We start from the raw sequence: 26039 nt of genomic DNA, 5'->3' as shown, positions 1-26039 counted from the left end.
GCATTTGGAGATATACCTAATGTTAAATGACAAGTTGCTGGGTGCAGCCCACCAACATGGCACATGTATACATATGTAACTAACCTGCACGTTGTGCACATGTACCCTAAAACTTAAAGTATAATAAAAAATAAAAAAAACTCTGTCTCAAAATAAAATAAAATAATAGAGTCTATGACACATCCTATGTTAGACAAGTGACATCCATTACCATTTGTAAAAAATCTAAAAAAGGCAGCTTTTTAAAGATATAATTGAACAGAAAGTAAATTCTTAATATAACATCATTAGAGGCACAAAATCGTCACATATACAGAATTGTTGAATGAATGGGAGAAAAAGAGAATCCTGGTTTTATTTTCTCTTAGAAAGACTTGAGGTGTAATTAAAACACAGCAAAATTCAGATAAGGTATCTGAATTAATTAACAACATAGAGAATCAAGTAGGAAATAGATTGAATATAAGGTCAGGAGGGATCCAAAATCCTTATTTTTAAAATTCTTGAATAGTATAAATGAATTAAAATGTGGCTCTGGATCTATTTTCTCTTTTAGGATCACAGAGAAGAGCGTATTTCCTCATAATCCTATGTGTCTAAGAAAGCTTTTTTGCTTTTTTTTTTTTTTTTTTTTTTTTTTTTTTAAGACCGAATCTCACTCTGTCTCCCAGGCTGAAGTTCAACGGTGCAATCTCAGCTCACTGCAACCTCTGCCTCCCAGGTGCAAGTGATTCTCTTGCCTCAGCCTCCTTAATAGCTGGGATTTCAGGCACCTGCCAACATGCTTGGTTAATTTTGTACTTTTAGTAGAGATGGGTTTTCACCATGTTGGCCAGGCTGGTCTCAAACTTCTGGCCTCAAGTGATCCGCCTGCCTCGGCCTCCCAAAGTCCCGGGATTACAGACGTGAGCCACCACGCCTGACCTAAAGCATATTTTAAAAGGTTATTTGAAAATAATGTTTAATATACAAAAAAATAGCAAAAATAAATAATGCAAAGAGCCCCTGTGTCCTCTTACTCAGATTTGCCCAATGTTAACATTTGGACCAGTTGCTAAGTTAACATTTATGCTCTCTCACTCTTCTTTTCTATCCTAGTATGTGTCTCTTATTTCTCTTTATCCAAAATGAACCTTTAAGAATGAGTCGCAGGTAACATGTTTCTCTAAATATTTTCGTATGTATTTCCTAAGAATAAACACATTCAGCTGCATAATTACAGAATAGTTATCAACTTCAGTATATTTACTATTGGTATAGTACTGTAATCTGCCATTACATTCTAATTTTGTTAGCTTGTCCATTAATAGCTTTTTCTCTCCTCCAGTGCAATGTCCAGTCTAGATTACATATGACATTAAGTTGTCATGTATCTCTAGTGTATTTTAACCTGAAGTATTTCCAAGGCCATTTTATCGACAATGACATTTTCAATTATTGTTCTCCCAATCCACCCCCCCTTATTTAATAATAAAAACAAATCTTCAATTTGATTTTGTTTGATACAATCTCATGATTTAAACAAGTTTATATATTTTCAGCCAGAATACTATAAAAGATATGTTGTGTGATTTTCAGAACATCACTTCATGAGGCATGTGATGTCTGTCTGTTGCTCATCAGTGATATTAATTTCAGTTGCTTGTTTTTCTTTTGTAGTTACTGTTCCTTTCCTTGTAGTCTGTGGAAACACACTTTAAGTTCATGCAAATATCTCCCTCTCTCTCTTTTTCTTTTTGCTCAGAACTTCCCTCCTCAAGTTTTCATCCGTTGGTGACTATACTTCTCTCTTTCACCAGTCTTTAATTTGCAAAAAGGATTATTAATATCAAAACCTGCAATTACGTTTGCACCAACCTAATATTTAAACATCACTTAATCTGCATTTATCAAGAAGTACTCAGCATTTCAAGGTAAGAAATAGTATTCCTGTCTCATTTATGCATGTATGTATTTAGGATTGCTGAAGATTTAAGAATTCTTTTTTACTCAAATGTTTACAATTGATTGCTGTCTTTATTTTCTTGCTCAAATTGTCGCATATCTGTATTTTAGGACTAGCTATTATCCTTATGACAGGTAATATCATTTCTTTTAGTATTTTCTTACTTTTGGACATATTTCAAGTTTATTTTGTCTCTACTCTACTCTGACTGGAATCTACCATTCTTTGTGGAGCCCTGGTTTCTTTTTAAAAAATGATACTAAGGCTGGGCACAGTGGCTCATACCTGTAATCCCAGCACTTTGGGAGGCCGAGGCGGGCGATCGCCTGAGGTCAGGACTTCGAGGCCATCCTGGCCAACATGGTGAAACCCCGTCTCTACTAAAAATATAGAAATTAGGCTGGTGTGGTGCCACAAGCCTGTAGTCCCAGCCACTCAAGAGGCTTAAGCAGGAGAATTGCTTGAACATGGGAGCAGAGGTTTCAGTGAGCCGAGATTGCACCATTGCACTCTAGTCTGGGTAACAAGAGTAAGACTTCCTCTCAAAAAAAGAAAAAATAAAAAGAGATTAGAAAATAAGACCTGAGCATATGTTCCCATTGTTACTGGAGTGTCTTAGCATCTAGGCTTTTTACCAGATAGTGGAAGAAAATGTGTGCATATACTTTTATATATATGTACATAAACATACATACATATGTGCATAGAGACACATAAATAACTATAAATGCATGTACACATATATATGAATATTTTAGAATCATGAGTTCACGCCTATCCCACCAATTTCAGTCTATCTTCATGGAGTTCTTGTTGCCTTTCTCTATTTCATGTGTATATATCTCTTCTTTCTCAGTGAAAACCCAACTTTAGACAAAATCAACACATTTACTTGTTAGATCAATTTGATAAGACATCTGAAATGTTTTCAGAGCTGTTTCATTCATATGAATACAAATATATATATATATACACACACACACACACACACACACACAAATTAGAGATTTGTCATCTCCTGATTACCTAAGACCGAAGGCATATAGTTAAATATTTTATTCATAAAGTACTTTTTCTTCTTTCCTTTTTCTTTTTTTTCGTTCTGTCTCTTACTTTTCTCAATGTAGCTATTTTTTTGAAATATAATTACAGTGCTTTGTTCCAGCTTATTTTTTCCCTTCTCATTCTAGTTGATTTAATTTTCCTTTAAAAATACATATGACATAATTTAAAAGTCAAAACATTGGAAAAGTTTAACCCCCAAAAATTGTTACTCTTTCTCATATATCGTTCACCCTTATTTTCAACCTTTGTAGGTATTTGACTTCATTGTTTTCTGGTTTTTCCTTCCTCTGTTTCCTTTTGTAATGGTCATAAAGGTATGTATGGATGGGTGTATGCACGTGTGTGTATATTTATGTAAGTGTGTGTGTATATGTGTGGATGTTTATCTTCATACATAACTGTATATTTCCCCCATTTTCTGACATAATATTTAGTACACTGTGCATGTCCTTTGCGTTTTGGACTTAACAATATCTCCTAAAACTCACTCCAAATCATTCACGGAGATCTTCTTTCTTCTTTTTCATAGCCAGGCTGAACTCCACACTTGATACACTACAATAGATTCTAGTGATCTTCTATACCTGGACATTTAGATAGTTTCACATATTTTGTGATTACTTGTAAATGATGCTTCAGTGACTATCTTGTCCATATCTAATTTTCATTATTAAAGATGTTTTTCAGGGTAAATTATTGGAAGTGGCATAGTTGGGATGAAAAGTAGCTGTCTACCTCTTATGGGCTAAATTGTGACTCCCCAAAGTTTATATGCTGGAGCACAACCCCAAGTACCTCAGAATATGACTATATTAGGGCTTTCAAAGAGGTGATAAAGTTAACATGGGGCCCTTAGAGTAGAGCACAGAGTGACACAAAAAGTATACACACAGAGAGAAATGACCACTTGGGACACAGTGAGAAGATGCCCACCTTCTAGCCAAAAAAGAGAGGACTCAGAAAAACTAAATCGCTGACACCTGCATCTTGGACTTGTAGCTTACAGAACGGTAATAGAAGAATTTTTTGTTGATTAAGCTATCCACTCTGCGATATTTTGTTATGGTGTCCCAGCAGACTAATACATTACCTATGCAGATATATTAAGTAATATTAAATTGCCTTCCACAGGAGTTATACTATTTTGCATTTCCACAAAGTTTAAATGAGATTATTTCTTTTCCTTCGACTTCACTAAACAGTGGATTGTCAAGATTTTGACTTTTGCCAATCTAATGAGTAGGAAATAGTACTCTAGGCAGTGTTAATTTGCATTTATCTCATTAATAAAGTTGAAAGTCTTTTTATATGTTTGAGTCAGTCTTATATTATTTGTTAGAATTGTTTGTAACTTTTGTTGATATTGCCACATATTTATTCTTTTTACCCTTTGATGTTTAAAAATTCTTTTAATATTAATATTATGGATATTAGCCCTTACCTGTGCAAAAAGTCACAAATATTTTCTCGTAGTTTGTCATTTGCTTTGAAATCACTGTTGCTGTTTTTGCTTTGCAAAAGTTTTCTATTTATATAATCAAATATATCAATAGTTTATTTTATTACATCTGAATTTACCATCATAGTTAGAAGGTCTTTTCCAAGATTGTAGAAGAATTAGCCAATAATTATTTTTAGTATTTTTATAAACTTATTTTTCTTTTAAGATCTCTGATAAACACATTTGGAGTTTACTCCTTCATTTTTTTATGACATGTGGGATGAATCATATTTCATCTTTTTCCAGACATTTATGCACTTATCCAAATATCATTTATTAAGAAGACTATCTCTACTTTAGTAATTTGATATATCAGCTTTATAATGCACATAGATTTTTATATGTTGTTCTAGAATTTCTATTATATATATTTTTAATTTTACTTTTAATTTTTGTTGGTACATAGTAGGTATATATTTTTATAGGGTACATGGGATATTTTGATACAGGCATACAATGTGTAATAATCATATTAGGGTAAACAGGGTACCCAATACCTCAAGCAATTATTCTTTATATTACTAACAATCTTATTGTACTTTTAGTTACTTAAAAGTATATGATAGTATTATTGACTATGTTCACTTTATTGTGCTATCAAATAGTAGATCTTATTCATTCTTTTGGTTTTTTTAGTACTCCTTACCCATGTCCACATCCCCTGACCCCATACTACACTTCCCAGCCATTGTAAACCACCATATTCCTCTCGTTGTCTGAGTTCAATTGTTTTCATTTTAGGTCCCTCAAATAAATGAGAACATGCATAGTTTGTGTTTCTGTGTCTGCTTTATTTTACCTAACATAATGACTTCCATTCCATCCATGTTGTTGCAAATGACAGGATTTCATTCTTTTTTATGGTGAGTAGTACTCCATTTTGTATATTTATCACATTTTCTTTATCCATTCATCTGTTGATGGAAACTTAGGTCACTTCTAAATTTTAGCTATTGTGAAGAGTGTTACCAGCATTTGTTACTGTCTGTTTTCTTGGATAAAAGACATTTTAACTGGAGTGAGATGCTATCTCATGGTAGTTTTGATTGGCATTTCTCTGATGATAAACGATGATAAGCACCTTTTCATAAACCTGTTTGTCATTTGTATGTCATTTGAGAAGTGTCTATTCAGATATTTTGCCCAGTTTAAAAATCAGATTATTAGATTTTTTTCTAATAGAGTTGTTTGAGCTCTTCATATATTCTGGTTATTAATCTCTTGTCATATGGGTAGTTTGGAAATACTCCCATTCTGTGGGTTGTCTCTTCACTTCGTTGACTGTATCCTTTGCTGTGTAGAAGCATTTTTAACTTGATGTGATTCAATTTGTCCATTTTTGCTTTGGCTGCCTGTGCATGTGGGATATTACTCAAGAAGTCCTTGCCCACTCCAATGTAATGAAGAATTTACTCAATGTTTTATTTCACATTCATAGTTTGAGATCTTAGATTAAGTCTTTAAACTATTTTAATTAGACTTTTGGATATGGTGAGAAACAGGAATTTAGTTCCATTCTTCTGCATATATATATCAATTTTTTTCCAGGGGCATTTATTGAAGACATCGTCGTTTTCCCATTGTATATTCCTGACACCATTGTCTAAAATGAGTTCACTGTAGATGTATGGATTTGTTTCTGGGTATTGTTTCCCGTTGCATTGCTCTATGTGTCTGTTTTTATGCCAGTACCATGGTGTTTTGGTTACTATAGCTCTGTAGTGTAATTTGAAGTCAGATAATGTGATTTCTCCAGTTCTGTTGCTTTTGCCCAGTATAACTTTGGTTATTCTGGGTCTTTTATGCTTCCACATAAATTTTACAATGTTATTTCTACTTTATTGAAGAATGTCATTGGTATTCTGATAGGGATTAAAGTGAATCTGTAGATTGCTTGGGTGGTATGGACATTTTTAACAATATTGATTCTTTCAATCCATGAACATAGAATACCTCTCCATTTTTTGTGTGTGTGTGTTCACTTTAACTTCTCTCGCCAATGTTTCAGTTTTCACTGTAGGAATCTTTAAGTTGTTTGATTAAGTTAATCTCTAGGTATTTAATTGTATTTTCAGATATTATAAATGCTATTACTTTCTTGATTTCCTTCTCAGATTGTTTTCTGTTGGCATATAGAAATGCTACTGACTTTACATGTTAATTTTGTATCCTTCAACCTTACTGAATTTGCTTATCAGTTCTAATAGTTTTTTCGTGGATTATTTAGGTTTTTCCAAGTATAAAATCATGTAATCTGAAAACAAGGATACTTTGATTTTTCCTTTTCAATTGGGATGCCCTTTATCTCTTTCTTTTATGTGATTGCTCTGTCTAGAACTTTCAGTGCTATGTTGAATAACAGTGATGAAAGTGGACATCATTGTCATGTTTCAAATCTTAGAAGAAAGCCTTTCAGTTTTTCCTCATTCAGTATGATACTAGCTTTGGGTCTGTCAGGTATGGCTTTTATTATGCTGATGTATGTTCATTCTCTACCCAGGTTTTTTTACAGTTTTTTAAAATATATATTCTTATTATACTTTAAGTTCTAGAGTTTTTATCATGACAGGGTGTTGAATTTTATCAAATAATTTTTCAACATCAATTAAAATGATCATATTGTTTTCTGTCCTTTATTCTGTTGATATAATATATCACACTGATTGATACGCCTATGTTGAACCATCTTTGCATCCTTGGGATAATTCCAACTTGGTCATGATGAAGAATCTTTTAATATATTTTTGAATTTTCTTTGCTAGTATTTTGTTAAGGATTTTTGCATAAATGTTCAACAGAGATATTGGCCTGTAGTTTTTTGTTTTATGTGTCTTTGTCTAGTTTTGATATCAGGGTAATACTGGCCTCATAGAATGGGTTTGAAAGTATTCCTTCTGCCTCTATTTTTTGGAATAGTTTGTGTAGGATTGGCATATGTTATTTAAATATTTGATAAAATTCAGCAGTGAAACCACTCGGGCCTTGACTTTTATTTGCTGGAGTCATTTTATTATGGATTTGATCTCATTACTTGTCATTGGTTTGTTCAGGTTTGAATTTCTTCACAGTTCACTTGTATGTGTCGAGGAATTTATCCATTTCCTCTTTAGAGACTAATATGAGCAACGGTATGCTAATTTATTGGCATATAGTGTAGCCTCTAATGATCACTTGAAATGTTGCACTAACAGCACTAATGTCTCTGTTTTCATCTCTTATGTTATTTATTTGGGTCTTCTCTCTCTCTCTCTCTCATTTATTTTCTTCTTAAAAAAACGAGTTTTCAATTAGTCGACCTTTTGTATTTTTCTTTGTTTCAATGTTATTTATGTCCACTTTGTTCTTTATTATTTCTTTTCTTCAACTAGCTTGGCATTTCGTTTGCTCTTGCTTTTCTGGTTCTTTCAGATGAACATTAGGTTGGCTATTAGGTTTTTTCTTTTTTCTTTTTTTTTTTTTTTTGATGTGGGCACTTATAAACTTCCCTCTTTCTACTGCTTTTGTGGTATCCCATGTATTTTGGTACATAGTGTTTTCATTATAATATTTTTTCAACATTTAAAAAAATTTTCTTCTTAATCTGTTCATTGACCCACTGGTCATTTAGGTTTATATCATTTAATTTTCTTGTGTTTTATAGTTTCCAAATTTTTTCTTGTTAATTTCTAGTTTTATTCCATTGTGGTCAAAGAAAATACTTGATGTTATTTCAATATTTTTGAATATTTTAAGACTTGCTTTATGGTTGAACATATCACCTATCATTGAAAATTAGCCATGTGATGAGGAGAAGAATGTTTATTCTGTAGCCATTTGATGAAATATTCTGTAAATATCTACTAAGTCCATTTGGCCTACAGTGCACGTTAAGTCTGATGATTTTCTGTCCAGATGATCTGTCCGATACTGAAAGTGGGATGTTGAAGTCTCCAAATATTATTGTATTTGGGTCTTTCTCTCTCTTTAGCTCTAATGATATTTGCTTTGTATGCCTAGGTGTTCCAAGTGTTGGTTGCACATACATTTACAATTGTTATATCATCTTGTTGTATTGATCCCTTTGTCATTATATAATAGCCTTCATAGTTTTTATCTTGAAATCTATATTGTTCATTATAAGCATAGCTATTCCTGCTCCTTTTGGGTTTCTAATTGCATAGAATATCTTTTTTTCCATCCCATTATTTTCAGTCTGTGTGTCCTTACAGGTGAAGTGTGTTTCTTGAGGCAACAGATAAATGGTTCTTTTTTCGTTGTTGTGGTTCATTTTGCCACCCACTCTATGTCTTTTGATTGGAGGATTCAATCCATTTAAATTCAATGTTACTTTGGATAAGTAAGGACTTACTCCTTTTATTTTCTTCTTTGCTTTCTGGTTGTTTTCTGGTCTTCTTTCTCTCCCTTATTTTCTTCCTTCCTGTCTTCCTTTTAGTAAAGGTAATTTTTTTTCAGGTGTTATGTTTTAATTTATTTATATTATTTTTTTGTATCCGTTGTATGTTTTTTTCTTTATTTGAGGTCACCATGAGGCTTGCAAATACTATTTTATAACCCATTATTCAAACTGATGACAAGTCAACACTGATTGCATAAATAAACAAACAAGCAAAATGAAAGCAAATAAAAACTCCATATTTTAAACTCATCTCCCCGCATTTTAGCATTTTGTTGTTTCTTTTTATGTCTTACTGTGCTGTCTTAAAAAGTTGTTGTATTAATAGTTAATGTTTTTGATTGGTTTATCTTTCATCTTCCTACTCAAGATATGAGTGATTTAAACACCACAATTACTGTATTATAATTTTCTGTATTTTTATCTGCACTTACTATTACCCATGACTTTTATACCTTTAAATAATTTCTTATTGCTCCATCTTGTCTTTCAGACTGAAGAACTCCCTTTAGCATTGTTTTGTAGGACAGGCCTGGTGTTTATGAAATCCCTCAGCTTTTGTTTGTCTGTGAAAGTCTTCATTTCTCCTTCATGTTTGAAGAATTTTTTTGCCAGATATTCTATTGTAAGGTAAATGGATTATTTTTTCCTTCAGCACTTTAAATGTGTCATGTCACTCTCTTCTGGCCTGTAAAGTTTCCACTGAAAAGTTTCCTGCCAGAAGTACTGGAGCTCCATTCTATGTTATTTGTTTTGTTTTGTTTTGTTTCCTTTTGTTGCTTTTAGGATCCTTTCTTTATCTTTGATTTTTGGGAGTTTGATTATTAAATGCCTTGACATAGTCTTCTTTGGGTTAAATCTGCTTGGTGTTCTATAATCTTCTCGTACTTCAATATTGATATTTTTCTCTAGTTTTGGGAAGTTTTATGTTATTATTCCTTTGACTAATCTTTCTACCACTGTTTCTTTCTCTACCTCCACTTTAAGGTCAATAACTACTACATTTGCCCTTTTAAGGCTAAGTTTTTAAATCCTGTCGGTGTACTTCATTGTTTCTTGTTCTTTTTTTTTTTTGTCTCCTTTGATTGTGTATGTTCATAGAGATTGTCTTTAAATTTACTAATTCTTTCTCCTGCTTGATCAATTCTCCTGTTAAGAGACCCTGTATGTTCATCACATTTCTCAACTCCAGAATTTCCACTTGACTCTTTCTAATTATTTAAATCCCTTTGTTAAATTTATCAGATAAAATTCTCAATTCCTCCTCTGCGTTTTCTTGAATTTCTTTGCATTTCCTCAAAACAGCTATTTGAATTATCTGTCTGAAAGGTAACATATCTCTGCTTTCCGGGATTGGTCCGTTGTGCCTTATTTAATTCATTTGGTAAGATTATCTTTTTCTGGATGGTGTTCATGGTTGTGGATTTTTGCTGGTGGCTGGGTATTGAAGAGTTAGGCATTTACTGTAGTCTTCACAGTCTTGGCTTGTTTGTGCCCTTCCTTCTTAGGAAGGCTTTGCAGGTATTTGAAGGGACTTGGGTGTTGTGATCTAAGTTTTTGGTCACTGCAGCTGTATCTACAGTAGAGGGCACCTCAAGCCCATTAATTTTGTAGTTCTTACAGACTTGTAGAGGTACTACCTTGGTGGTCTTGGATACAATCTGGCAGAATTCTCTGGATAACCAGGCAGAGGCTCTTGTTCTATTTCCTTACTTTCTCCCCCAAAATGGAAACTCTCTCTGTGTGTGCCAACCTGCCTGGAGCTGGGTGTGGGGTGACAAAATTACCCCTGTGACCACCACCACTAGGACAGTGCTGGGTCAGACCTGAGGTCAGTAAAGCACTGAGTCTCGCCCAAAGCCCATTGTAACCACTGTTTGGCTACTAGCTGTGTTTGCTGAAGACCCTAGGGCTGTATGATCAGCTGGTAGTAAAAGCTATTCAGAAGTCTTTATGTCCTTCCCTCATGGCAGAAAGTGCCATGGACTTGGGGTCCTGGGCAAATCCAGAGATGCTCTCTGAGAGCCAGTACCTGAAGTCAGAAACCCCAAAAAAACACATGATGTGTTATTTCACTGCAGCTAAGCTGACATCAAAATCACAAGACAAAGTTCTTCCAACTCTTCTCTCCCATTTCCTCAGGCAGTGAAGTCTCCGCTTGTGTCTATCAGCACTTCAGGCCCATGTGGACTACTGCCAAGGTACTGCTGATGTTTGCTTAGGGCCCAAGGTCTCTTCAGTCAGGTTGTGGTGAATGTTGCTAGGCCTGCTATCACTGGGCAGAACTCAACCTGTGTTCACAGAGGAAGCATTTATGCCAGCCCTAACCAGCGAGGACTCACCTATCCCAGTGGTTGGAACTTAAGTTTTAGCAAACCTCATTTCCATGAGCTACAGTGCTCTGGGGTTCTAAATAAACTTGAAAGGCTATCTAGGCCACAAGGACTGCAACTCCTAGGCAAGTTCTAGTGCCGTATTGGGCTTGGAGCCAGTAAACTTGTGGGGCATGTGACCCAGTGACACATTCACTCTTCGGGGCAGTAGGCTAGTCTCTGGCCCAGAGTAGGTTCAGAAATGCTGTCCAAGAGCCAAGGCCTGGAATTGGAGGCCCCAAGAGCCCACTTAGTATTATTCCTCACTGTGGCCAAGCTGGCACCTAAACTGTAAGACAAAGTACCCTTTATTCTTCCCTCTTATTTTCTCAAGAAGAAGGGGTCTTTCCTAACAGCCACCACAGCTGTGAATATGCTGGGTCACACTTGAAGCCTACACACCTCCGAGTCTCACCCAAGACCCATGGTTTGTACTAACTAATTACAACTGCTGATTATTCAAGACCCAAGAGCTCTTCAGTCAGGTGATAAATCCCACCAAGACTGAGTCCTTCCTTTCAAGGCAGTTATGTCCCTTCTGGCTCAGAATGTAACTAGAAACATCATTTGGGAGCTAGAACATGAAATGGGGTCCTAACAACTCTTCCCAGTGCCCTATACTACTGTGGCTGAAGTAATATCCAAGTTGCAAAACAAAGTCCTCTTTACTCTACCTTCTCCTCTCCTCAAGCAGAAGGAAGGGCTGTATTTCAGAGCTGTGTTCTGATTTGCCGGGGTTGGGGGAGTAGTGGTGCAAGCCCTTTTTTAACTGTCACTGCTTACGTCTCACTGGGTCACATGCCCCACAAGTTCACCGGCTCCACGCCCAGTATGACACTATGACTTGTCTAGGAGTTGCAGTCCTTGTGGCCTAGACAGCCTTTCAAGCTTATTTAGAATCCCAGAGCACTGTAGCTCATGGCAACGAGGTTTGCCAAAACTTACGTTCCAGTTTCTTGGATAGGTTGATCCTCTCTGGTTAGAGCTGGCATAAATGCTCCCTCTGTGGGCTCCCTCCAAATTTTGCCCCATGATAATAGCACTGAGTTCCCGCAATTGCTGAACTCTTTGTTGCCTAAGTGCACAGATTCTGTCTGCATGCTACTGGGCCACTGCTAGAGGATGAGGAAGTTGTGATGTAAGTGCTTCAAGACTGTTTTTCCTACCCTCTTCAGTGCCATGTCCAGCAGTGTGAAGTTAAAACCAGGTATTCTGATTGCTCACCTGATTTTTGGTTCTTATGAAGGTGCTATTTTGTGTAGATAGCTGTCAAATTTGATGTTCCTATGGGGAAGACAATTGGTGGAGGCCTCTATTTGGCCACCTTTCTCCCTCCCCTCTGTCTCTATCATATTCTTTCAGTATCCGAAATGAAAATACTTGCTGATGTATAGTTAGAAGACACATTCTGTTTCTCTGCCAGTGTAAATGGTCTGCTTTATTTTCTAGTCCATCATTTGTAATTTTCTGAGACAGGAATTAGAATAATTTCCTTTGCATACACAGTCATAAATTAGAAATTATACAAATGATTTTCATTTATTTTACTTTTAAATATTCGTTTTACATGTGTTTAACAAGAGGAGAAAATGTTCTTATACACAGATGCATGGCAAGGCATATGTCAGAAGATCTAAAAATATTTTATTTTTATGGTTTAATACAAATATTTTAAAATGTCTTTGTTAGACATTTCATGTTTGAAAGAAATCCACTAGTTTTGCAGATCCCTTTTACTAACTATAAAAAATCAGAACAGAAAAGTAAACTTTTTTCTCAATATTTTATTTGAAATTTATAATAAATATGAAACTGCTCTTAGTAATTCTAATTAATGTATCTTTCTATTGGTTATATCATAAACCATATATTTGCAAACAATACCACTTCAAACTTAATTTAATCACAGTCCATAATAATTACCACAGACAATAGTCATTTTAATATTCTACTAGAACTGTATTATCATTTGCGCAACCTACTCACATAATAATTATTTGAAAGTAAATAACTATGAAATTCTAAAACATCTTCAATGACCTTAATTATTTTATTACAAGTTATAATCTTATGATACAAAGATCTAATGGTTTACCTTTGCCTTACTCATGAAAATAATGAAACAAACTATTTTTATTATACATATGAAAGTATTAATTTGATATTTAAAATAAAATCTAATGGTTTACCTTTGCCTTACTCATGAAAATAATGAAACAAACTATTTTGATTATACATATGAAAGTATTAATTTGATTTTTAAAATACATCTAATATTAATATATTATGCAGTATGTCCATTTTTTTTAAATGCTACTATATGTGATATTTGCCTCAGAGGTAAAGAATAGAACATATTAAATTAATGTCTTGACCCATAATTTATCACAAACTCCATATGTCAAGTATATAGTGTACCTTATTTTTATTAAGTCAAAATTGATTTAATTGAATTATGTCTTTTTATTTGTAGCCAATTATCATTCAGTCAAATAATTTTGCTTAAAAATTACTAGTATAACTACTCGGGTATATAAGAATTAATTTTCTTTACATCAAGAGTAAGGCTTGTCAATATGAGTTGGAAGCACGGATAGGCATCTTAATAATTTTTAACACAGATTCGAGTCAATTGACCAGTATAACACTTTCCTGTATTCAAACCTTTAGTTTACCTGTGGCATTTCTATACAAAAAAAGGTCTTACCAGGATTCTTAATGGCAAAACTTCATCCATTGTCTTATCAATTCATATGATCAAATTTGACCTTGCTTCTTTGTTTATTTCAGAATAGTATTTGTTCTTTACTTAAAATGACTTAATCTAAATTATATGTTAAGTGATTATAAAGGAAGAAATCTGATTCCATTTTGGGTTTCTTTCTTGTCCTGTCATCTACAGGCATAGTGAAAGTCTTACAAGCTTAATAACTTAAATATTCTCCACTAAATACCTTATTTCTCTCCAAATCATTAGTTCTCCTTTCTGTGGATGTGTAGTTCTCTTTTCAAGAAGAAAGCATGAAATCTTCCTGAAGATAAACTTGTTTTGTAGTGTTTATAAAATTCTGGTCTAAGTGCCAGTACATTATGAAATCCAGATTTCTGATCTGTGTTTTTTTTTCAAAACAAATAATTGTTTTACTAAAATTCAGTCTGGTCTGAATATCAACTTCTACCTCATACATTTTTCAAATCTTTGCTAAATATGTTTTTATCTAGCAGTATTTTTTCATGTTGATATCTACTAAGCCAGTCAGTTGTTTTTTTCTTACCCTTTTATATCAAACCTCTCTTAAAAATTTAACTAGCAACCTGCTTGAAAATGGACTTACTAGAAAGCAGTTTCATGTAACATATCAATTCATATGACTAAAGTGTAAACTATAGTTCACTTCTGAATCAGTGGACTTTAATCATCATTCGTATTTGTTAGTCGATAGCAAAATATGTTCGAAGTTAGCGTTTTCATTTGAAAAATCAGGTTAATATAAACTATTATTATTGATTAAACTTAATGAATAAAAGTAAACAAAAAACTTTAACAACCATGTTTAATCGTATATCATGTTTGTTAATATTTATAATTTCATGATAAAATAATCCCATTATATATTCTAGTCATATTAACAGCATAGATTTTATAAATGTTATTTTTAAAAAGAGCTATTTTATGAATACAGGAATTTAAGATATTATGCTCATCTTTTTTTTCATAAAAAACAAATGTTCATATTTTCTAAGGGTCCTAAACAAAGAGTTATAGCATAGAAATACTTACTGCCCTAAAACTATCCTATTGTGAATTACATATGTAACAACAACAAAAAACATTTTAAAAGTTTTGATATAAACCTCTGGTCTCTTGCATTATTTATATTTATCCAAAGATGATTTCTAGAAACAATTTTAGTCAGCTTTATAAAATGTAATATATTGGTGTAAAGAGAGGCAAAGATATGAAGTAATGGACTATTAATACTCTCATGGTTGACTTTAACCAATACATTTCAAATAAGATATTTTATTTAGGTTTTACAAAAAAAATCATAATTTCAAATGACAATCTTACTATGACACATTATTTTAAAAATTCAGATAAGAGTAGGTTGACCAAGTAGAAAGAGAATAGGGCTATGGTGGCCTTTAAAAGAGCTTCACAGAATTCCAAGGACTACCAGGAGCACAGCTTGGAAACCAGCACTGAAGGCAATTATTACTTTGGATAAAATAGTTTCAAAGCTAAGCTTTTGTTAAACTAATTGGTTGTGCCAACTTTTTGCATAGCTAGGAAATAGTTTAAATTGTCATTTTCTTTATTGAAATGAGGTTTTTCATTTTGAAATAAAGTATTTATGGAAATAGAATAAATATAGCATATTTACCACATATATCATATTGCATATTTTCCATATAGCAATGCACTAGATAATGTCTTTTAATAAGAACTTTATACTAATATATGAATAAGAACTTTAAATTGAGCTTCAAAACCATGATATATTTACCAGATTCAACATGTCAAATAGTTGAGTAATAACTGTCATAGTCCAGTCTTACTGCAACGCAGTGTGGTGATTCCTCAAAAAACTTAAAACAGATTTGCTATTCCACGTATTAATCCCATTTTTTGGCTATATATCCAAAGGAATATAAATCATTCTACCATAAAGACACTTGCATGCATATGTTCATCACAGCACTATTCACAATAGTAAAGACATGGAGTCAACCTAAATACCCATCAATGGTAGGCTGGATAGAAAAAAAAAATGTAGTATATATACACCATGGAATATTATATAGCCACAAAAAGAACAAGATCTTGTTCTTTGCAGCCACATGGGTAGAGCTGAAGGCCATTATCCCAAGCACAATAGTGCAGAAACAGAAAACCAAATACTACATGTTCTCACTTATAATTGGGAGTTAAATATTGAGTACACATTGACACATGTGCACTTGGAGGCTGAAGGGTGAGAGGAGGGAGAGGATCAAAAAACTACCTATCAGGTACTATGCTTATTACCTGGGAAAATAAATGATGTGTACACTGAACACCTGTGACACACAATCTACCCATCTAAAAAACCTGCACATGTACCACTGAACCTAAAGTAAAATTTAAAAAAAGGAAAGATAACTGTAAAGTTTGTTTGCCACTCTTCCTTTTGGGGCGAGGAGGTGTAGGGAATAAATAAATGGACACAGATAAATGAGAGTTTATTCTTACTCTTCAGAATGATTCAGTGGTAAAAACCATTTCTTATGAGACTCTAGAAGGTTTTCTTTGAGGCTGTGGGATTCAATTTGCCTTTGAGTTTTAGAAGAATTTTAATAAATATATATGGCTAAGTAAATGTGCTACAGGGTAAAGGAAAGGTGGAATGAATAAAGGGACATAGGAAGAGTAAAGAAGAGGTTGAGGACAAATAAGTAGATTAATATAACTGGAATTAAAGGTCTGCTGGGGTAGTAGAACCTGTTGGCTAACATTTGAGAAAGGTAGGTGTCAGATGTGTATGAATTAAATGCCAGGTTGACTTTGAAATGTTGGAAATTAATGAAGAAAAAATCTAAATAATTTAGTTTAAGTCAGGAAATGATCAATGCTAAATTGTGTTTACATTATTTCTACAGCAGCTCATATAGGGGGTAGGAAAGAAAAGATATCAAGCTATGAAAATACAGTAAAAGTGTTACTGGAAGCAAACAAATACTATGTTGGAAATTCAGCTTCCATGAATTACACATTTCCTCTCTGACACCCAATAGAGCATTCCTGTGATACACTACTTAAAATTCTACTTTAAAATAGATCTGGTTTTAAATATGGGACAATATGGGAAAATTTGTAAATGACAAGACATTTGTATTCCACTGGTTATTTTTCATTTGATGTGTATTATTGATTTCCTTCCAGAATGTAAAAATTATACGCCTTCGTTTCTGACTAAATATGTTCTCTGTCTTTGGTTTGTTTTCCTCATTAGTATTCTTAATACTAGTTATTATAAAAAAATTCCTGCCACATGAAATAAATATTTAGAAGTAATTCAACTACCTTTATTTTGCTATTCCATATAGTTTTTCTTCTAAACCCGAGGCAAGAGTTTTTAATTTGAATTAGAAGCTATCACTGAAGACTCACTTATTAATATAAAGCCTAGAAATGTCTGAGGAATTAGCAATTGTTTTGATTAATCTATATTCTTGCAGATGAATGAATAAATAATTTTAGAGTCAATCAACCTACACAAAATACTGTTATAATAATACTTTAAAGTCACACATACCACCAATGATTTCTAGGAAAAAGTTTCATTCTCCACAAGAAAATTTCTTATTTTTTCTTACAATATCAATGAAATCTACTTTGAAACACTTTGTCATATTATATAATTCCTATCCTGAGATCACATAGTTTGACAATGTGTAATTAAATAAAAGCAATACATTGTGGTATTTTCCTTCAAAAATGCGGCAAGATACTTGCTGGAAATCTTTTTAGCAAGGCATTCACTAAATTAAAGCACTATGCAATAAAATGGTATTCATTATTTCAGAAATACCTGATTAAAATTTGATCTGTTATTCTTTTTACTATAAAGAAATGTATGTACTTGATAACACACCACTAAAGCCAATTAAAAATAACTAAGAATAAAAGTATGTGTTGATTATCAATTATTAGTATGAGTCAAATAGTGGAACAATAGCAAAAAAAAACACACTATGAATTAACATTTTGATTGAATTTAATTATGAGTCTTCTCAGTGTTTACTTCACTCTCTCAGCTATAAGTCTGACTGCGTGGTCAACTTTACCACTTAATTGTGCACAAAGGTTCTTACTCTATATTACTCATCATTCGTGCATAGTCTCATTTAATCCACGTGACACCATTCTGATGTAGTTATTAATATATCTGTTTTAAGGTTGAAAAGACTGAAGATTTTGATAGAATAACATTTTCTCCATGAACACAAGACTAGTAAATAGTAAAATTAATTCAAATTCGATCTATCTGACCCTAGGGACCATATCGTAGATCAATATTGGAGTATATGGGAGGTGCTTAAAATTTTATTTTAATGTAATTTCAGATAATGAAAGAAAAGAAAATGAATACATTTTATTTTATTTTATTATGGAGACTATTAACATGATTACAAAAGGCAATTTAAGTAAAATAAATTAATGTAGTTGAGGTTGTAGTTTTATTGAAATGTTAATAACTAAAATAGTAAAAAACAAATTGGGAAACAGCATAGTCATACATTACCTAACAATGGAGATAGCCTCTGAGAAATGTGTTGTTAGGTAATTTTGTTGTTGTGTGAACATCGGAGAGGGCACTTACAGAATCCTAGATGCTATAGCCTGCTACACACGTATGCTATACGGTCTAGCCTATGGCTCTTAGGCTACAAACCTACACAGAATGTTACTGTACTGATGCTGTGGCCAAATAGAACACAATGGTAAGTATTTGTGTATCTTCTATATTTTTACTATAGAAAAGGCATAGTAGAAACATAGAATAAAAGATAAGAAATAGTACACATACATAAGACACTTACCAATTAATAGAGCTTGTGGAACTAGAACTTGCTCTGGGTGAGTCAGTGAGTAAGTAAGTGGTGAGGGAATATGAAGGCCTAGGACATTAGGCTTCATAAACACTGTACACTTAGGCTACACTACATTTATATAAAAATGTTCTTTCTTCAACAGTAAATTAACCTTAGTTTACTGAAAGATTTTTACTTTATATGCTCTTTAATTTTTAAAAATTGTTGGGCTCTTGTAATAACTTTTGGCTTAAAACACAAACACATTTTATAGCTGTACAAAAATGTTTTCTTTCTTTATACCTTTATTCTATAAGCTTTTTTCTACTATTAATTTTAATTTTTTTATTTTTTAAGCTTTTTGTTAAAAGTGAAGACACAAACACTCACATTAGGCTAGGCTTACAGAGGGTCAAGATAATCAGTATTACCACGGGAAGGTATCTTGTCCCACTGGAAGGTATTCAGGGGCAATAAGACACATAGAGCTGTCATTTCCCATGATAATAATGACTCCTTTGAGAATACCTCCTGAAGAACCTACCTGAGTCTGTTTTACAGTTGTATTTTTTTTTGTAAGTAGGAGTACACTCTAAGATAATGACAAAAAGTGTAGTTCAATATGTACATAAACCTGTACCATAGCCATTTATTATTATTATCAGTACTATGTAGTGTATATATTGTATGTACTACACTTCTATACAACTGACAGTGAGTGGGTTTGTTCACACGAGTATCACTACAAATGTGTGCATTGCACTAGGACATTATGACAGCTACAATGACACTAGGTGATGGAATATATTTAGCTTCATTGTAATCTTATATGCAGTATATCCTTGACCGAAATGTTATTATGGGTTGGATGATTGTATATTGTTTTATTGTAAGAAGCAGGAGTTTTTCAGTAGTAGACTTTATGTTTAGTTTATTTTTAATATAGAAATACAATTGTTAGGATTCCATCTGTTGAATCTCCCAAGTTTATGGAATTGGAAAAAAATTAAATGCAAATATCTGGTTTCTACTGAAATATCTCTCATGTCTGTGATGTTGTCTTGCTGAATCAAAAGTTTGCCGAGATTTCGTGAGCTCTGAGGCTGTAAAATCTACTCTACAAATCAGCACTTGAATCTTTCTGCAACATTCCAGATTTTTACTGCATAAACAACTTAATAGTTTTTTTTAAAGGATTTTTCTCATAAGTCGTGTGCAATGTCTCAAGCTTGTAATTTCAGCAACTCAGGGAGGCTGAAGCATGAGGATTTCTTGAGCCCAGGATTCTGAGACTGCTGTGAGCTATGATTGTACCACTGTACTCCAGCCCAGGCAACAGAGCAGAACTTCAACTCTAAAATAAAATAAAATAAAATATTGTTCTCCTTTCGAAAATCTTTGTAGCCAAATTTTTGTGTGTAGTGCTTTGAAATAATCATGTAGTTTTTTGTGTATTGTTCTTCATTTTGACCCCTGTGTCTTTGAAGTCTAGTCTTCCCTTTATATGATTTAATTTAATGTATCTGAAAGGTTTTATCATGTCTCTATAATATCTCATATTTACAGACCAATGCCTAAAGTTCCACTCCTTTTTTCATATAACACAGTCTATTCTCACCCATCAGTTACTTTCTTTTGATAGGCTATTTAATGTCATGCAAGATCCAACTATTATTTTTTATGGACTTACAAAATGTCAACAGAAATTCTGGTTCATTTCATATTCTAGGTCTTTTTTTTTTGTATCCAATCTCAATGGGAAAAACATTTTAGAATTTTTAACCAAGTCGCCCTTAAATATAACATCAAGAAAATTTGTGCTTATATTGGTAGTATCAAAATTTTTAAGAATTCCTTCATAACTTTATTTTTGGAAACTGGGAAATATGCTTTAAAACTTAGAAAACTAAACAACTAACACATGAATAAATTATCTACATTAAGATTTAGGTTGATTAAAATATCAATATATAATTTATTCATGTTATTAGAGACTGTCAGAAAAATTAATGTGTCATTTGGCTGCATAAAAAGGTGCGTCTTCTGAATGACAAGGGTGATTCCATCTCCTCGTTTTATACATTTCACAATAAACTCAACGTATTATGTACTTTTCTTGATATCATGTCTTAAGGAGTTCAGAGAAAGTCTGAGAGATAAATTTCAAGAGACTGCATGTCAGGAAGAATAAAATCTCCATTTAACTCCATTTAACTTCATAAAGTAAAAAATAAGTTGAAACACAAAATACATTTTTAATGATGTATATATTTGAAAAGTGTGTACATTTTACATTGTGCATATGTGTGTGGATGGATCTATACACGTGCATTTGTGTGTGTCAAACCTAAAATATAAACAATAGTATCAGTGAAAGGTATTCTATAACTTAGCATCTGTGAAAGACAAACTCTTAAAAAGCCTGATAAATCTGTTATCATATGTCACAACACCAGAATAATATTTCCTTTAACAAGACTTAAAATTATTTAGGATTCCATTATTCTCAGACAATCTTCAACCTGATCTGTTCAATCAGAAAAACAAGTTATTTTGTCCAAAAGTCAATATTATTGCTTCAAAAAGCAACCGATAGAAATCTAGAATCTGCAATTTAGGATCATATTATTTAGTATAATGTACCTAAAGTCAATCAGACAGGAAATGTATTAGCCCAGTGATAGGGTTTGGCTGTGTCCTCACCCAAATCTCATCTTGAATGGTAGCTCCCATAATTCCCATGTGTCATGGGAGGGAAACTAATGGGACGTAACTGCATCTTGGGGGCAGATCTTTCCCTTGATATTCTGATAGTGAATAAGTCTCATGGTATCTGATGGTTTTATAAAAGGGAGTTTCCCTGCACAAGGTCTCTTCTCTTGTCTGCCACCACAGGATACGTGCCTTTCACCTTCCACCATGATTGTGAGGGCTACCCAACCACGTGGAACTGTGAGTCCATTAAATCTCTTTCTTTTGTAAATTTCCCAGTCTTGAGTATGTCTTTAACAGCAACATGAAAACAGACTAATAAACCCAGTTATTTTGTACATTACTGAAATTCTTTCTGTTCAAGGTCATAAAATTTGTTCTTACTAGTGGTCCCTACTGCTTTCCCTGAATGACAAGAATCTGGGAACTAATTATATCATTAACAGAAAGCTAGGTTCTTATTAAATTCATCAGCATTTTTAATTAAAAAAAGGTATTGGTAACTAAGAGTAATCAAATGTCACAAGTCAATGTTTGCCTCCATTTTTTACAGTTTCTAGTGAAATGTTTTAAAATAGTTTTAAAACAAGTTACTGTAATGCATTACATTGCCAGTTACCTTATGAAGCAAGAGGTCTCAGAAGTCAATTTAAATATGTTCGCAGTTGGCCACATGGTGACAAACCCTCTTTTAATGTCTAGTTTAATCAATTTTTTTCCCAAACTAGTAAAACGTTCTTTCTCAAAACAAGTATTTTCTATATGGTTAAGTGCTATATAGCCTGACATAAACTTTTTTCCAAATTGTATATGTCATATGACTTTTTTGAAAGGTGAGGAAAAAATTTCTGTGATCAAAGATATCTAAAAGAACCATATATATTTTCTTGGAAATTCACCTTTCTTATAAATATATAAATTAGCACAGAAATCATGAAACAAAAAATGTTTAACTTCATTTAATCTATTTATTCCAAATTTGTGTAATAATATGATTTTTTAAAAAAATTATGGTGCAAAAGCAGCATCCAGACAAGTCATATTTCAAAATATTAAAGTTAAAAAATACTTGCATAGTCAATAAAATGTTGAGATTATATTTTAAAATCAGACAAATCATATTTCAAAACATTCAGTTTTGAATGCTTACATAGTCAATATAAATTTGATATTATATTGAAAAACTATCATGGAAGTAAGTAGTTTTACCCTATTTACAGAAATTTAAAAAATAATTTATTAAAAAAGATTATTACTGGTGTCATAAAGAATACAAAATGCACTAAATTTTAGAGTTCTCAATTATTAAAATTTATTATTTGCTAATATTCCCAATTTAAAATATTTCATTTAGTGTTCTATTAATGTTGCCCATCTACTGTATACATTTAAAATCTTTGCATAAGTTCTCCAAAGTGAAAAAATTATAGCTTTCAAAATATACCAATAGTGTAAAATATCAATGTGAAAATAAAATGGAACAGAAATTTATAATTCTAAAGAAAACATAAGGATTTTCTCAAATATGTTTTTAAACTACCATTCTATATTGAGAATACAACACAACTGTCAATTAATTTAAATAACTCAGTATGCAAACAGAAAATGTGTGTTCATAAAAAAAAATTGTAAAGTGTAATAAATTTGGATAGGTTTCCTCAAAATTCCCCTCCCTCCCTTCCTTCCTTTCTTCATTCCTTCCTTCTTTCTTTCCTTCCTTCCCTCCTCCCTTCTTTCTTTCCTTCCTTCCCTCCTCCCTTCTTTCTCTTTACTTCCTTCCCCTTTTCCTCTTGCCTTTCTTTTCTTTTTTCTTTTCTTTCTCTTTTCTTTTTCTTTTTTCTTTCTTTCTCTCTCTCTTTCTTATTTCATCCTTTCCTTCTTTCCTCTGTCTCATCCTCTTTGTCTCTTCTCTCTCCCTTCCTTTTTTCTTCCTTCCTTTCTCCTTTCTTCTTTCCTTCATTTTTTCCTTCCTTACTTCTTTCCTCCCTTCTTTTTATTTTCTTGTTTCCTTTCTTTCTGTTTTTTAAATCAATGATGTACAGACAATTCTAAAACAGTGTTAACACACAACCATTGGGAAACTAATAAACTACTAAATTGACATCATTTCTGATATCTGATAAATTGTTATACATTGGAAAATGAGGTAGAAGCAGAAGTTTAAATGCTATTTAAATTCAGTAGTTTAGAAAAGACAAAAAAAATTGGATAATCACTTAATATACTGCTTAACCCTCTTACCAAAATATTAAAATTTTCTCCATTCAAAGAATTATCTATTATCAAGGCTCCTTTAAAAATTACTTTTACTTAGGCTATACAGATTAACAGCTTTAGTAACATTTCTAAATATAATAATTCTGGTTATACGATCTTTAAAAACAGTCTTTAAAATCCAATTTTTTAAACATTTCTAAAAAGAACAAAGCTGGAGTACTCACACTTCCTGATTTCAAGATTTACTTCAAAACTATAGTTTCAAGACAGTGTGGCACTGGTAAGAAAAATAGTTGCAAACTATATCTTTTTTTTTTGAGACGGAGTCTCACTCTGTCACCCAGGCTGCAGTGCAGTGGCACGATTTCAGCTCACTGTAAGCTCTGCCTCTTGGGTTCACACCATTCTCCTGCCTCAGCCTCCCGAATAGCTGGGACTACAGGCGCCCACCACCATGCCCGGCTAATGTTTGTATTTTTAGTAGAAACAGGGTTTCACCGTGTTAGCCAGGATGGTCTCAATCTCCTGACCTCGTGATCCGCCCACCTCGGCCTCCCAAAGTGCTGGGATTACAGGCGTGAGCCACCGCAAACTAAATCTTAATTTCCTCTCTCTTCCTCCTAAAATTCCTAAGAAACAAGAATACTACTTGATGCAAACAATCTTTGGAAAAACAGAGCTATAGAACAACTTCTCAAATGCAAAATAACTTCTAACGCTGTGGAAATAGAAGGTAGCTTCTTCAACTTGGTAGAGACCATCAACAAATACCCCTCAGCTAAGATCATACATAATGGCAAAATACTGAAAGCTTCCCCTCTAAGATCAGAAAGCAAACATGATGAATATTCTTGCCACTCCTGTTTAACATTGTACTGGAGGTCCTAGCCAGGGTAATTTGGAAATAAAAATAAACAAAATTAAAATGCACCTGTAATGGAACAGATGAAGTAAACTATCACTTTTTATGAATGACACAAACTTATATAGAGAAAATACTGGTGTCCACCAAAAAAAAAAAAAAAAAAAAAAGGAAAAGAAAAAGCAAAAGAAAAAGAAACTACAGAACTATGAGAGCTAATAAATAAGTTTAGAGAGGTTACAGGATACAAGATAGATAGACAAAAATCAACTATATTACACATGAACAATAAAAAGTTTAATAAAGAATTTAAGAAAACAATTCCACTCACAATAGTATAAAAAATTAAATACATAGGAGTAAAGTTAAATAAATTTCACAAACTATAACCTGTAAAATACAAAATATTTTTGAAATAAATGAAAGAAATAAATAGACAAGTAATGCTTATGAATTGCAAGACTTAATGTTAAGATGGTGATTTCTCCAAATTTAACTACACATTTAACACAATCTCTGTCAAAATTGGTGATAGCTTCTTTGCTCATATTGACAAGTTGATCCTAAAATTCATGTGGATATCAAAAGATCCAGAAAAAAATATATAGAATAAAAGAAACAAAGCATATTTATACTTCCTGCCATATAATATTACTTCAGAGCTACAGTGTCCACGCAGTGTGATATTGGCAAAATGATAGGCATATAGATCAACAGAGTAAGTTTCTGATTCCGGAAATAAACCCATACATCAATGGTCAATTTATTTTCAACAGGGGTGCCATGACCATTCAATGAGGACAGAATTGTCTGTTCAACAAATGGTGCCAGGTCAAATGTATATCAACATGCAAACAAATTGGACCTCTACCTGATATCACATACAAAAGTTAACACGAAATAAATGTCATAAGCAAAAAGCTAAAGCTATAAAACTTTAAAAATATAACTTATGTATATATCCTTGTTACATTAAATTAGACAGTGGTTTATTTCCTATGGCACTTAAAGCATAAGAAGTCGAAGAAAACATAAATTGGAAAATTGGACCTCATCAAAATTAACTTTTGTGTTTCAAAGGATGTTGTCAAGAAAGTGAAAAGACAACCCATATCTTTGGTTGAACATTTGGAAAATATTTTCAGATTATCTAAAACCTCTTTGTACTGGCATAAAAACAGACATATGGACCAATGGAACAGAATGGAGAGCTCAGAAATAAATCTGCACATTTACGGTCAATTAATCTTCTACAGTGGGGCCAAAAACACACAATAGAGAAAGGACAGTCTCTTCAATAAATAGTGCTGAAAAGCTGATATCCACATGGAGAAGAACAAAATTGGACACATCTCTTACAATATGCAAAAATCAACTCAACATGGATTAAAGACTTA

The 26039-nt window shown here is 32.8% G+C and overlaps 1 long non-coding RNA gene across 1 annotated transcript in view; it reads left to right on the top strand.

Annotated features, from left to right (window-relative positions):
- The first annotated feature begins 1772 nt into the window (after window positions 1-1772).
- LOC130541351 (uncharacterized) overlaps window positions 1773-26039 on the top strand; it is a 168502-nt gene continuing 144235 nt past the window's right edge. The window contains exon 1 of the long non-coding RNA XR_008955392.2: window positions 1773-1913. This is a non-coding gene — a long non-coding RNA (uncharacterized LOC130541351). The remainder of the gene's footprint in view (window positions 1914-26039) is intronic.

Source organism: Pan paniscus, chromosome 1 (genome assembly GCF_029289425.2).
Source record: "Pan paniscus chromosome 1, NHGRI_mPanPan1-v2.0_pri, whole genome shotgun sequence".
Taxonomy (NCBI): Eukaryota; Metazoa; Chordata; class Mammalia; order Primates; family Hominidae; genus Pan; species Pan paniscus.
Note: the sequence above shows the minus strand (reverse complement) of the source record. Positions and strands in the feature narration are given on the sequence as shown.